We start from the raw sequence: 12,883 nt of genomic DNA on the forward strand, positions 1-12,883 counted from the left end.
AAGAAAATGGTACCATCTGGTTTGCTTAATATAAGGAATTAGAATTTTCTTAGACTTTAACTTTTGATACTTAAGTATATTTTAGTGATTACATTTACTTTTGATACTTAAGTACATTTAAAACAAAATACTTTTAGACTTTTACTCAAGTAGGATTTTACTGGGTGACTTTCACTTTTACTTAAGTAATTTTCTATTAAGGTATCTTTACTTTTACTGAAGTATGACAATTGTGAACTTTTTCCACCACTGCTACTTTTGAAAGTAGTCCACTATATAGGGAATAGGGGGCAATTTGGGACACATCCTAGATGCAATTAGTGGCCTTGAGACTTGCAATTCTGGCAATTATAGTGTGTTAAGGAATACTGTAAATGTTTGGGTACACTATGCACTTCTAACATTTCCTACTTCTATGTACCTTTAAATATACTGTATGGCCTCCTAAAAATCCATCAATGCCTTCTGAATCTCCTGAATATGTAGGTTTTATGCATTTCACGTGTCTTTTATTGTTTCATATCTTTGTCGTTGACCAAAAGATTTCATGCCGCTCACTCTGTACGTGTGTTTTTCTTTGAGAAACTGACAGCAGAAGGTTGGGCTGTGCTTTAGCGTGACGCATTGCACGGAGGGGAAGGACATTCATTAATGTCAGAAACATAGCTGGAGAAAAACAGGATCCAATTCTGGGGAGGGAGAGCAGAACATGAGAGACAGGTTATGTATCAGGAAGCCTGTCTCTATTCTATTGGTGGAATAGAGACAGGTAATAGAGACAGGTAGGTTGATTGACAGGGCAATCAAATGAATGGCCCTTATATAGCTTTTGAGTAGAAACCTTGAGCACAATCATTTTGCATTTGAATAGCTACCTCTGAAGCATAATCTTCTGAAAGTCTCTCTTTTCAGGTATAAATGTGTCTTTAAAAGTGCAGAAATACGTTGTTTACAGGTACTCAGTAAGAAGTTCTGTTATACCTCACAGTTGATGTGTTGATTGGGTATCATTCCTCTGTGTTGATCTTTCTCCCTCTGTTGTCCAGAGATGAGCTGTGATAGCTTGATGAAAACACCCTGATGAAAGCTCAGGGATTATATAATTTTTGTTGGGGAGCCACAAGGAGCACAGCTCTCAGGTTGATTCTGAACAATGAAGAAAATCTGGATGGCTTATGGCTCACAGCTGTGTGGGAGTGTGTCTACGGCAATTCATCTCTGTCTTAGTGCATGTGTGTGACTCTGCATGTGTCTGAGCAGCTTTACAAGGTACTGTACGTGTACAGTATGTGCAGTAGCAGCCTACAGTGTATCAGTGTTTCCCAAAATGTATATATCACAGCTATATCATTCCAGCTTGTGGTGTAAAGACTGGGTTTATCATAGTATATATTAGCTTTATGTTAGTAAATTATTACTTTTGGGTCAAAAGTTCATTTTTGTGAACACAATGGTAATGCCAGTTTTATTGATAAAACTCCACAGGTTAATGGCTGAGCAACATTTGTCTATAAATCTCTTGCCCTTAATGGAAATGTTTCCTAACCATCACTGCCCTGCTCTCCTTGGTCTCTAGAACCACAGGTAGGTTTCCTCTTTGAGCAAACCTCAAAGCCCTATAAAGTACATGGGCTGTTATTACTAATGTAGGTATTATTTATTAATATTGTTAAGACCTTTATGGAGACATTACTCTACTAGCCCTGAAACATGACCCAGACTCTGTGGTATTTGCCCACTAATTTATCTGTTTATTTATTGTCGGGCCAGCTAGTTATTTACACTTTATGGATGGGAACGTCAGGATTAAAAACGTCTCGAAACCACCCAGTAATGCAAGTGGATTACAAGAAGCATTTAACCTTTTGAAGGAATATTGAATTCTGAGAGCACATGATCCGTGGGGAGGGAGACTGTAGGAGAGTGAAACAGTAGGAGAGTGTTACGACACGCTACCACACTACTGACCAATCAACAAACAGGCCTGGCTGGCCCTAGATGTTTGTGTGAGAGAGCTGATATGATATAAAACCACATTTACAGATTGAGAACAGAGGCTGTGTTGAGTCCCATAGCCGCAGGAAGTAGTTTGTGGGTCAGGGTGCTGCAATTCTTTTGCATATATATTTTTTCGCCTGGGCTGAAGTGGTCTATATTGTCTGCTAATACAGGACCAGTAATGGCCCAGTGCACTACTTTTGTGATTTTTTTTAAAACCGAATGTGTTTGAGTATTTACCAGCATTTGTAACTTGAGTCTGATAATTATCTATACAAAGTAGTTAATCTGATAATACTTGTGGGAGAAAAAAAAATAGTTGCTTGCTATACAGTTCCAGTCAAAAGTATGGACTCACCTACTCATTCCAGGATTTTTCTTTATTTGAACTATTTTCTACATTATAGAATAATAGTGAAGACGCCAAAACGATGAAATAACACATAAGGAATTATGTAGTAACCAAAAAAGTGTAAAACAAATCTAAATATATTTTCTATTTTTCAAAGTAGCCACCTGGGGAGATGTGAAGTTTTCAGAAAAAGAAGTGTTCCATTCTGAGACAGTTGAGCAGCTCGTATCCCAATATTTCACTACCAGTTCCTACTAAATGTATTGTCTTGTATTGTATATTAAACAGTCAATATGACCTTTGAACCTTGGTTAAGCCCATCACCTGACCAATAGAGAATTACAGTAGTACGAAGTCTGGACTGTGCGTGTATTGTACAGCAGGGTCATGCTATCGGTCAGAGGTACTAGTCAGTCTAGTGGGTGTGGCAGCCAGGCCTTCACATTTCCTTGAACCTGGGGACAACAGACCGGTCAACAACAGTCAGGGATATCCCTCCACTATGTCTGTCCCCTGTCAATGAAGCCATAAGAAGGACAGAATCTCCAGTGATGGCGGCTAAAGGGAAGAGACTGACCAGACGTAATTGCTGCCTCTGCCAAAGCGTGGAGACACAACCTCTAATTTTCCATGAATAATGTACCTGTGCCAGCCAACAGGCTAACAGAAAGTGGCAGTTTCCTTTCTCAGAGGGATTGTGGCTCCGCTAATACACTCAACTGAACTGTGGGTTTATGACCAATGGGCCAGAGGACCAGAGCTCAGAGAAACCATCTTACTAGTTATTACTTCCCTTTCCTTCCCCTGATGTTGTTCAAAGTGCAGCACAGGGCTCAGAAACACAGTCAAGACAAGAAACACATTATTTATTGACGATAACAAGGAGGATGCTTTCAATTGGTTAATTAGTCACCTTGACTGAGCAGCATACATTGGGAAGACATCGTGAACAAGAGGAATATTTTTATTTTTATTTTTAAGCACTGTGGATAATGCTATGCCCCTTGAACTCCCAGTGCAGTGCATCTGCCCCTCCTCTCCAATGGCTAAAACATGTAGTGGAGTTGTACATCTCATAAATTCCTTTCCTTCAGCAGAACATGCAACATTTGTTTAATTATGTTAGTTATGCATATCCTTCCAGTCAGCAACCTCCAAGTTTAAACACTTAACAGAGAGAGAGTGAAACAGAGAGAGAAAGAGGCAGAGAGAGAGAGAGAGAGAGAGAGAGAGAGAGAAATATAGAGAAACAGAGAGACAGAACACAACATGAGGGGCTTGCTCAAGCATCTGCTTGTTTAGGTTACCAAATGCTTCTCATTTAAACGTTTCCTAAAAATCTGTTTTCAGATATGGCATGTTTTTTGAAAGGTCGTAAAGTGCATCTGCATGAGCAATGAAAGTGCCATTAATCACTGGGGAATTTATTTGTTTTGAATCGTTTCGATACAATGGCCTTCCTCAGCCCAGCTCCAGCTCCTCGTTCAGATTTTTGGAAGGAGCTCCCTCTTCAGAGTAATCAAGTTAAAGTTCACTCTCTCCTCTCTGTCTCCGTGCTCCCACAGTAACCCCCAGTGACAGCTGGTACTGCTTAAAACATCACAAGAGTGATGAAGATTTTTCGACCACATATTTTTGATGTTTTGCTAATTTTCAATATTAGCTCAGCCAGGCTGATATTATTAATGATGAAAGTCCCTTGAAATGTTTTATGGGAGTCAGGAGGAGTCAGTAGTCTCAGTGGCTGTGTCCCAAATGGAACCCTATTATCTGTGTAGTGCACTACTTTTGACCAGAGCCGTGTGCACTATATAGGAAATAGGGTGCCATTTGGGATGCCTCCAGTGGCTCGGTGGCTGAGTGCTACAGTAAGCCTGGGAGGCTAATTAGGACCAGGACACTGGAGCAGCCAGACCAGAGGAGAGGTGGAGCAGCCATGGTCTGCCTGAATGCAGCCCATTGTAAAACAATGGAAACTAACATGGCCTGTTTTGACTAAGGACACTGGACACAAGACAGAGGAGGAGGAGAACATACTCACTCATCAAGTTTCCTACCACACTAGTAGGGATGTCTGAGCATAAGCAGCAATTCATTCTTCTTATTGAATTCACGTTTGTTATGTTTTGTTTTCTATTCAATAAAAAAGCAATACATTCTCTCTTTTTTATTCATGTCATTACTTGTATAAATAGGCAGCAATAGTTATTGGATCTTAGAAAGATTCTGGTCACGTATGAGTCGTTTAATAGGTATTGTTGAGCAGATGCCACGCTAGTTTTTGGTTCTAAGGTGGTCCCAGTGCCCACAAATACTTATTTGCTTGCTTTTTTTTACAGGCAAAAATAATGAGGACATTTCAAATATACATTTTCCCAATTACTTATAATGGCCATGTCTACCCATAATGCAACAGATAATACATTAGGTAATTGTGATTAATAGGGAAACTGCTCATACCAATTACATGTTAAGATTCATATTTACTCAAATTTGTAGTGCAGGAGGGACCTTCTATTATATTCTGAGATGTTATCGCCGTATTCTGCCCGTTTACGTCAATGTTGATTGAATTTATGAGTATCATTCAACATTTACGAGAATATCTTCTTGATTCTGTATACAGACAGACAGACTGTTGAGCAAATAAGCAAACCTAATATATACTGACCCAACAATGCATTATTATGTTCCCAATATCTCTCAATGACTCATTGAAGGTTGTGTCTGTGTTTGTGTTCCCTGTGATTCACAGACATATTTTCAGTTTTAAGGTGCATGTGTTGAAGTGAGTAACACAACCAGATGTGGTCTTGTTTAGATATCAGTGTCTCATGTTTATTACGTAAGGAATGTGACTGAACAATACATGCTCTAAACCGCTTCACTCTCAGGTACAGTGATGGGGTATCTGGCATGGGCACACATGTTTGTATGTCCTATATGTTTGCTTGAACTCCAAATGAAATAATGATCTAAATCCTTGGGTAGCATGGACTAAAAGCTTCCCACTATGACAGATGGAGGCAGAAGGAAGAAGGGACATAAATACACATGCATCACTCATCATATTTGATTTGAATCACACCTATATTCTGTGGGATGGGTGGATCGGATAGAGGCATAGTGAGAAAAGTCTCTGTGGATGGAAGGCTACTGGAGTAGATCTGTACCCATGACATCCAATCAGCAATAAGAGGACACAGTAGCTGCTGCGGATGTCGTTGTGGTTGTGATTGGTTAACCGCATCGTGCCTTCTTATTGGCCAGGGCAAAGACGGCGGATGTTAGCTACACAGACAGCGGCTGCCTCCAGAAGGACCTCGTCAGTGGAGCCTATCATACCTAGCAGGAGCTAAATGAGCAGGGAGGAGAGAGGAGAGGACAATGTTAACCATCATCATCATCATCATCATCATCATCATCATCAGTACAGCGGGGGGGGGGGGGGGGATGACAGGGTTAAAGTCACTACAATCTGTTCAATCTCATTCATTCATGTAAGGAAGCAGTTGGTGAATCAGAGGTGATATGACACTTACATACTGTAAATCTCTTGATAATGGAAAGTGTTGTAAGTATCAAGTAGTTTGTGCAAAGTCAGATGCTACTTGCTAGTGCACACACTGCCACTCATGCTACAATGCACAGTATACGGTAGCTGTGACTTGTCTGTGACAGGCTCCTCCGTGTGTCTCTCTCTCTCACTGTTTGTCGCTCTTTAACCTCCTAACCAGAGCAAGGGACATGGGTTACAGCTGCAAGCAGCACGTCTGCCTGCCTCTCTCTGCAAAGTTTGTTCAGATGAAAGCATTTGTCTAGCATGCAGCAGCAGAGCTAGGCATTAAAAACCTACTCCAAAGGTCAGATTATATCCGACTATTACTGCTGCTTGTCTAATGGATCTGCTGTTTGATCTGTTTGCTGAACATGTTCTTTTTGGGGGCCCACATTTTGTTTTTTTACATCAAATACATTCAAACATTTTTATTGTGTTCGAAATAGTTACTTATTATACTGTCACAACATGTAAACTTATGGAGAATATTTTATTTTATTTAAACAGGCAAGCCAGTTAAGAACAAAATTCTTATTTACAATGATGGCCTACCCCGGGCAAACCCGGACGACCCTGGGCCAATTGTGCGCCGCCCTATGGGACTCCCAATCACGGGCGGATGTGACACAGCCTGGATCTGAACCAGGGTCTGTAGTGATGCCTCTTGCACTGAGATGCAGTGCCTTAGAACGCTGCGCCTCTCAGGAGCCCAAATGGAGGAGCCTGCCAAATAAAAACACTATATGGGTTTTAGTATGGTATCTTTTCGTGTTTTTTCGTGTTTAAAAAGAGACTACATCAAGCTTGTGGGCAGCTGCAGTGCCAAATCAAAATCAAAGTAAATGCAGGCACAAATACTCTGGCACAATGGACATTTTAAATGTGTTCAATGTGTGCTCCTTCATTAAATCACAAATGGTGTGCCGCACAACTTAGTTTTGGATTCTTTCTGGTTTGCATCAATAATAAACAAAACAGGTTACTTCAAATCTCTGAACTAAACACTCCAAAGCTCACAAGTCCCAAACAAAATGTATACTTGACAGTGCATTTAATCATCCAGTATATTCTAGGTACTTTTCAGGCTCTAAAGTTTGAGGCCTAACTCAAAAAGTAAGCTTTAAAGCTCTGTAAAATAGCAACTTTTGTAGTTGAAGTCTTGTAAAGCAAGAATATGTTGAACCAGGCTTTGGAAGCGTGTATGAGCAGTCAACCAATTGTGTCCCTACGTTTTGGTGTTGAAACGACACAACCTTGGTGATCATTTAAGTAACACAGCAAACAATATTCTAAACAGTGTCCTGCATACAAAGAAAATGATCCTACTTTAAGACTTTCGTAAACAACTAACTCCCCCTCACTAAATTGATTCAGACTCATTTCATGAAACGGTGTGCCTGCCTCTCCAATGGTTTAGTCCTCTGGTCTCTGTGCCTTAGCCTGACTTAACTGGTATATATATATATACACTGCTCAAAACAATTAAGGGAACACTAAAATAACACATCCTAGATCTGAATGAATTAAATATTCTTATTAAATACTTTTTTCTTTACATAGTTGAATGTGCTGACAACAAAATGACACAAAAATTATCAATGGAAATCAAATTTATCAACCCATGGAGGTCTGGATTTGGAGTCACACTCAAAATTAAAGTGGAAAACCACACTACAGGCTGATCCAACTTTGATTGATGTCCTTAAAACAAGTCAAAATGAGGCTCAGTAGTATGTGTGGCCTCCAAGTGCCTGTATGACCTCCCTACAACGCCTGGGCATGCTCCTGATGAGGTGGCGGATGGTCTCCTGAGGGATATCCTCCCAGACCTGGACTAAAGCATCCGCCAACTCCTGGACAGTCTGTGGTGCAACGTGGCGTTGGTGGATGGAGCGAGACATGATGTCCCAGATGTGTTCAATTGGATTCAGGTCTGGGGAACGGGCGGGCCAGTCCATAGCATCAATGCCTTCCTCTTGCAGGAACTGCTGACACACTCCAGCCACATGAGGTCTAGCATTGTCTTGCATTAGGAGGAACCCAGGGCCAACCCCACCAGCATATGGTCTCACAAGGGGTCTGAGGATCTCATCTCGGTACCTAATGGCAGTCAGGCTACCTCTGGCAAGCACATGGAGGGCTGTGCGGCCCCCCAAAGAAATGCCACCCCACACCATGACTGACCCACCGCCAAACCGGTCATGCTGGAGGATGTTGCAGGCAGCAGAACGTTCTCCACGGCGTCTCCAGAGTCTGTCACGTCTGTCACGTGCTCAGTGTGAACCTGCTTTCATCTGTGAAGAGCACAGGGCGCCAGTGGTGAATTTGCCAATCTTGGTGTTCTCTGGCAAATGCCAAACGTCCTGTACGGTGGTGGGCTGTAAGCACAACCCCCACCTATGGACGTCGGGCCCTCATACAACCCTCATGGAGTCTGTTTCTGACCGTTTGAGTAGACACATGCACATTTGTGGCCTGTTGGAGGTCATTTTGCAGGGCTCTGGCAGTGCTCCTCCTTGCACAAAGGCGGAGGTAGCGGTCCTGCTGCTGGGTTGTTGCCCTCCTACGGCCTTCTCCACGTCTCCTGATGTACTGGACTGTGTCCTGGTAGCGCCACCATGCTCTGGTCACTACGCTGACAGACACAGCAAACCTTCTTGCCACAGCTCGCAGTCATGTGCCATCCTGGATGAGCTGCACTACCTGAGCCACTTGTGTGGGTTGTAGACTCCGTCTCATGCTACTACTAGAGTGAAAGCACCGCCAGCATTCAAAAGTGACCAAAATATCAGCCAGGAAGCATAGGAACTGAGAAGTGGTCTGTGGTCACCACCTGCAGAACCACTCCTTTATTGGGGGTGTCTTGCTAATTGCCTATAATTTCCACCTGTTGTCTATTCCATTTGCACAACAGCATGTGAAATGTATTGTCAACCAGTGTTGCTTCCTAAGTGGACAGTTTGATTTCACAGAAGTGTGATTGACTTGGAGTTATATTGTGTTGTTTAAGTGTTCCCTTAATTTTTTTGAGCAGTGTATATATCTCAGAGAGAGTACATTCCTACTGTGATTGTTTTCAATTAAAAGGGTGAAAAAGACACAGAAATAGCTTCTTAGAAAGCGCAATTTATCAAGCTATAATTTTGCTAGGACTGTCTGGGTGTGGTCTGAGTGGGGAGGGGAAAACTGGAAAATAGCTCTTCATGTCAGAGAGGTTTGGAACTGTCTTTCTTAGTGGTCTATTCACTCAATTACCACCTGGTGATGACACCAGGCCCAAAACTAAATTCCACCAGAACAGGCTGAAATATCAGTCAGCTCTTACACTAAATTGGCATGATCACAATTTCACAAATCCAACATAGTGTGGAAATATATAAGAAAAATCATGTTTTTGACTGCACTGGGCCTGTGTGTGTGTGTGTGTGTGTGTGTGTGTGTGTGTGTGTGTGTGTGTGTGTGTGTGTGTGTGTGTGTGTGTGTGTGTGTGTGTGTGTGTGTGCGTGTGTGTGTGTGTGCGCGCACGCGCGCCTTAATGTGAATCTCTGCCATCTAGTAGACCCTCACATCATGCCTCATTGACTCTTATCTCCAACTGTTTGAACCAGCCTGCCCTTGGCCCTGATAGGGAGTTCAGTACTGGGCTGATCTTTACAGAGCAGTACTTGTCTCTGTTCTGTTCCCATGTTATCATTGTGTTCATAATGTAAGTCAATGGGAGGATGAGGTTGAACTCTGACTCTTTCCGTGAAACATGTAAACTTAAAATCCTGCTCCGCACATTTGTGTGGTTAGCTAGCGGCCTAGCGCAGTGCCAGTGAGCAGAGAAAAAGACATTCCCAGAATGTTCTGCTCAAAGATAAATAGTGAAAGGAAAACAGATGAAAGATGAGGCTTCTCCTCTCCGCATATGAGCAGTGAGCACACAAACTGACACACTCTGGGCGAACATTCAAAACCCCCAAAAAGATGAGAAAATAATACTGCCATTCCCTTCTATTCCCATTTAGTTCCCTGATTTGGACATTAAAAAAAAGGATGTTGTCCTATGAATACTAGTCACTTTCATTGCATCAGTGTATCACTTAGTGTTTCTGTGCCAGTAACACTAGTTTATATGTTGTTGTTTTTTAATAGCATCCAAAACACCTTTGAAATGCAAACTTTATACACACAAGTCTCTTTTGTGAAAAGAGAGGATGCCTGCAAAGTGCCAGAATCAACGTTTTGCCAACTTCGTAGCATGTTATTCAGACGTGGCCAAATAAGGTCTCCCCAAGCCCACAGCTAGGCTAAGATAAGCATGTCTCTCTTTGCATTTTTTTCCCTCTCTTCCTCCTCCTCCCCAGCTGGGATCTCAAAGACTATAATGCACCACTTGTTAGAATATTACCAAACCGCGGTAACATGAACACTCGCACTACCCTGGTTTGAGAAAGGAATCAAGAGGGTCTGAGGTTTTTAACCTTTTACTGCAGTGGGCTAAATCAGGGTCACACAGAGTGTTTCTTGGTAGTCTTAAACAATCTACTCTGAAACAAAAGTGTACACCTCACACACATGGTTATGGGCTTTAAAAAAAAACACCTGCAGCATGTCAGATATTTAAATGTATTCCATTTTTTGTATCCCAATATTACACTTTATATACATCATAGAAGACTTAAATAGAACAAAACTCTTTAACATAAAAACACTGGATTTTCAGCTGGTTTTTAGAAATAATGTTTTCTCAATCGCTTTGGCTCATTTTCTTAAACAGTCTTAACATTCTCTAAACTGTAAGTGCAATTGTCACAACTGTTTTATGGGACATCCCAATTCTATTGCATGTCTGCAAAATGTAGTAACTCACCCAAAACATTTAATTCATGCTTCAAATCCAAGTTATTGTGTCATTAAATTGGCCAATGCCACCAACATTTAAAAAAATGTTGTCATCATGTGAGCCGTACTGGTTAAAATGTTTAGATGTTTTTTCAACATGGCAGTCAACCCTGGAAGTGTTTGTTATATACACATTTCAGTTCTGTTCTACTTTTTTGTTGACACTGACTGCTTACTGTACTATACAATCATTTCAGTTTTGTCTAGCTGAATGCTATTGTGTATCAATCACACTGAGCTTTTTAGATACCGATTTCAACAGTAGGTCAAAGTTTACTGGGAAAATTCAATACTGTAGTACACAGAAAAAGGATATGCACATTTGTATGTATACAGCACATTTATTTTTGTAGCAATGTGTTACATGTAAAACAGAAAATGTACATTTGCATGTCCATTTTTACATATTTCTGACATGTAAAGTCATCTATAGTGAACAGAAAATTTGCCACGCAAAAAAACTGCAGTAGTTCTGTAAAAAAAAACAAATTGTACCTCCTCACAGTACGTAACACTACAAGTTCCCATCTTCTTGGTGGGCATCCTGTCGCTCTTGTTGGTCTAGCCGGAGACTTTCGTCAACATCACATCTGATGTTTTCCCTTGTGATGCACCGGGGGGAAAAATCTCCTTGCGTGGTGCAACCATCCCCTGCAATGATCGCCTGTGATGTCCTCACAAGCAGCATTCACGGCGTCTAACAGAGACATCTGATCTTGTGCCTGATAGTCATATACTTTCCACCTCCATGCTGAACAAAACTCTTCTTTCGGATTCAGGAAAGGGGAGGATGGTGGGAAGGAACTCCATTGTTATCCTTTCATGTGCAGCAAACCATTTCCTAACAATGTTGGTTCGGTGGAAGCCGACCATTATCCCACACAATTACATAATATGGCAAATCTGGTCTAAATAAACCTCTTTGGTGTTCTGGTATTAGGTCTCTGTAAAGTGTATTTAGGAAGGCCAGGAGAAGTTGGGTGTTATAGGGCCCAATGTGTGGAATATGTGTGCTCACACCATTCTCAGAAATGGCAGCACACATTGTAATGTTGCCCCCACGTTGGCCTGGTGTGGCAATTGTGATTCGGTGTCCAATGAGATTGTGGCCACGCCTCCTGCCTTTGGCCAGATTGAACCCAGCCGAGTCCACAAAAACAAGAATGTGGGTCATTTCATGTCCTTCCAGCTCCATTATTCTCTATATAGCAACAAAATAGATGGTTCGTTTCACATAGCCTATTCTAGAATTAGACAGTTTAGTAAAGTATAAATGTTTTCTGTTCTTATGGGTATTTACAACTTCAAGAAGTACAGTGCCTTGCGAAAGTATTCGGCCCCCTTGAACTTTGCGACCTTTTGCCACATTTCAGGCTTCAAACATAAATATATAAAACTGTATTTTTTTGTGAAGAATCAACAACAAGTGGGACACAATCATGAAGTGGAACGACATTTATTGGATATTTCAAACTTTTTTAACAAATCAAAAACTGAAAAATTGGGCGTGCAAAATTATTCAGCCCCTTTACTTTCAGTGCAGCAAACTCTCTCCAGAAGTTCAGTGAGGATCTCTGAATGATCCAATGTTGACCTAAATGACTAATGATGATAAATACAATCCACCTGTGTGTAATCAAGTCTCCGTATAAATGCACCTGCACTGTGATAGTCTCAGAGGTCCGTTAAAAGCGCAGAGCGCATCATGAAGAACAAGGAACACACCAGGCAGGTCTGAGATACTGTTGTGAAGAAGTTTAAAGCCGGATTTGCATACAAAAAGATTTCCCAAGCTTTAAACATCCCAAGGAGCACTGTGCAAGCGATAATATTGAAATGGAAGGAGTATCAGACCACTGCAAATCTACCAAGACCTGGCCGTTCCTCTAAACTTTCAGCTCATACAAGGAGAAGACTGATCAGAGATGCAGCCAAGAGGCCCATGATCACTCTGGATGAACTGCAGAGATCTACAGCTGAGGTGGGAGACTCTGTCCATAGGACAACAATCCTAGTATATTGCACAAATCTGGCCTTTATGGAAGAGTGGCAAGAAGAAAGCCATTTCTTAAAGATATCCATAAAAA

The 12,883-nt window shown here is 41.5% G+C and overlaps 1 long non-coding RNA gene and 1 pseudogene across 2 annotated transcripts in view; both read right to left on the reverse strand.

The window, feature by feature from the left end:
* LOC149977452 (uncharacterized) overlaps positions 1-12,883 on the reverse strand; it is a 1,012,103-nt gene that overhangs the window by 314,714 nt on the left and 684,506 nt on the right. The gene's annotated exons all lie outside the window — the stretch shown is intronic.
* Positions 3,196-12,883, reverse strand: part of LOC149977453 (armadillo repeat-containing protein gudu-like) — a 32,348-nt pseudogene continuing 22,660 nt past the window's right edge. Inside the window, exon 5 of the transcript XR_016486915.1 lies at positions 3,196-5,705. The product of XR_016486915.1 is annotated as an armadillo repeat-containing protein gudu-like (transcript). The remainder of the gene's footprint in view (positions 5,706-12,883) is intronic.

Source organism: Oncorhynchus mykiss, chromosome 15, assembly GCF_057628025.1.
Source record: "Oncorhynchus mykiss isolate SJ-2025 chromosome 15, ASM5762802v1, whole genome shotgun sequence".
NCBI lineage: Eukaryota > Metazoa > Chordata > Actinopteri > Salmoniformes > Salmonidae > Oncorhynchus > Oncorhynchus mykiss.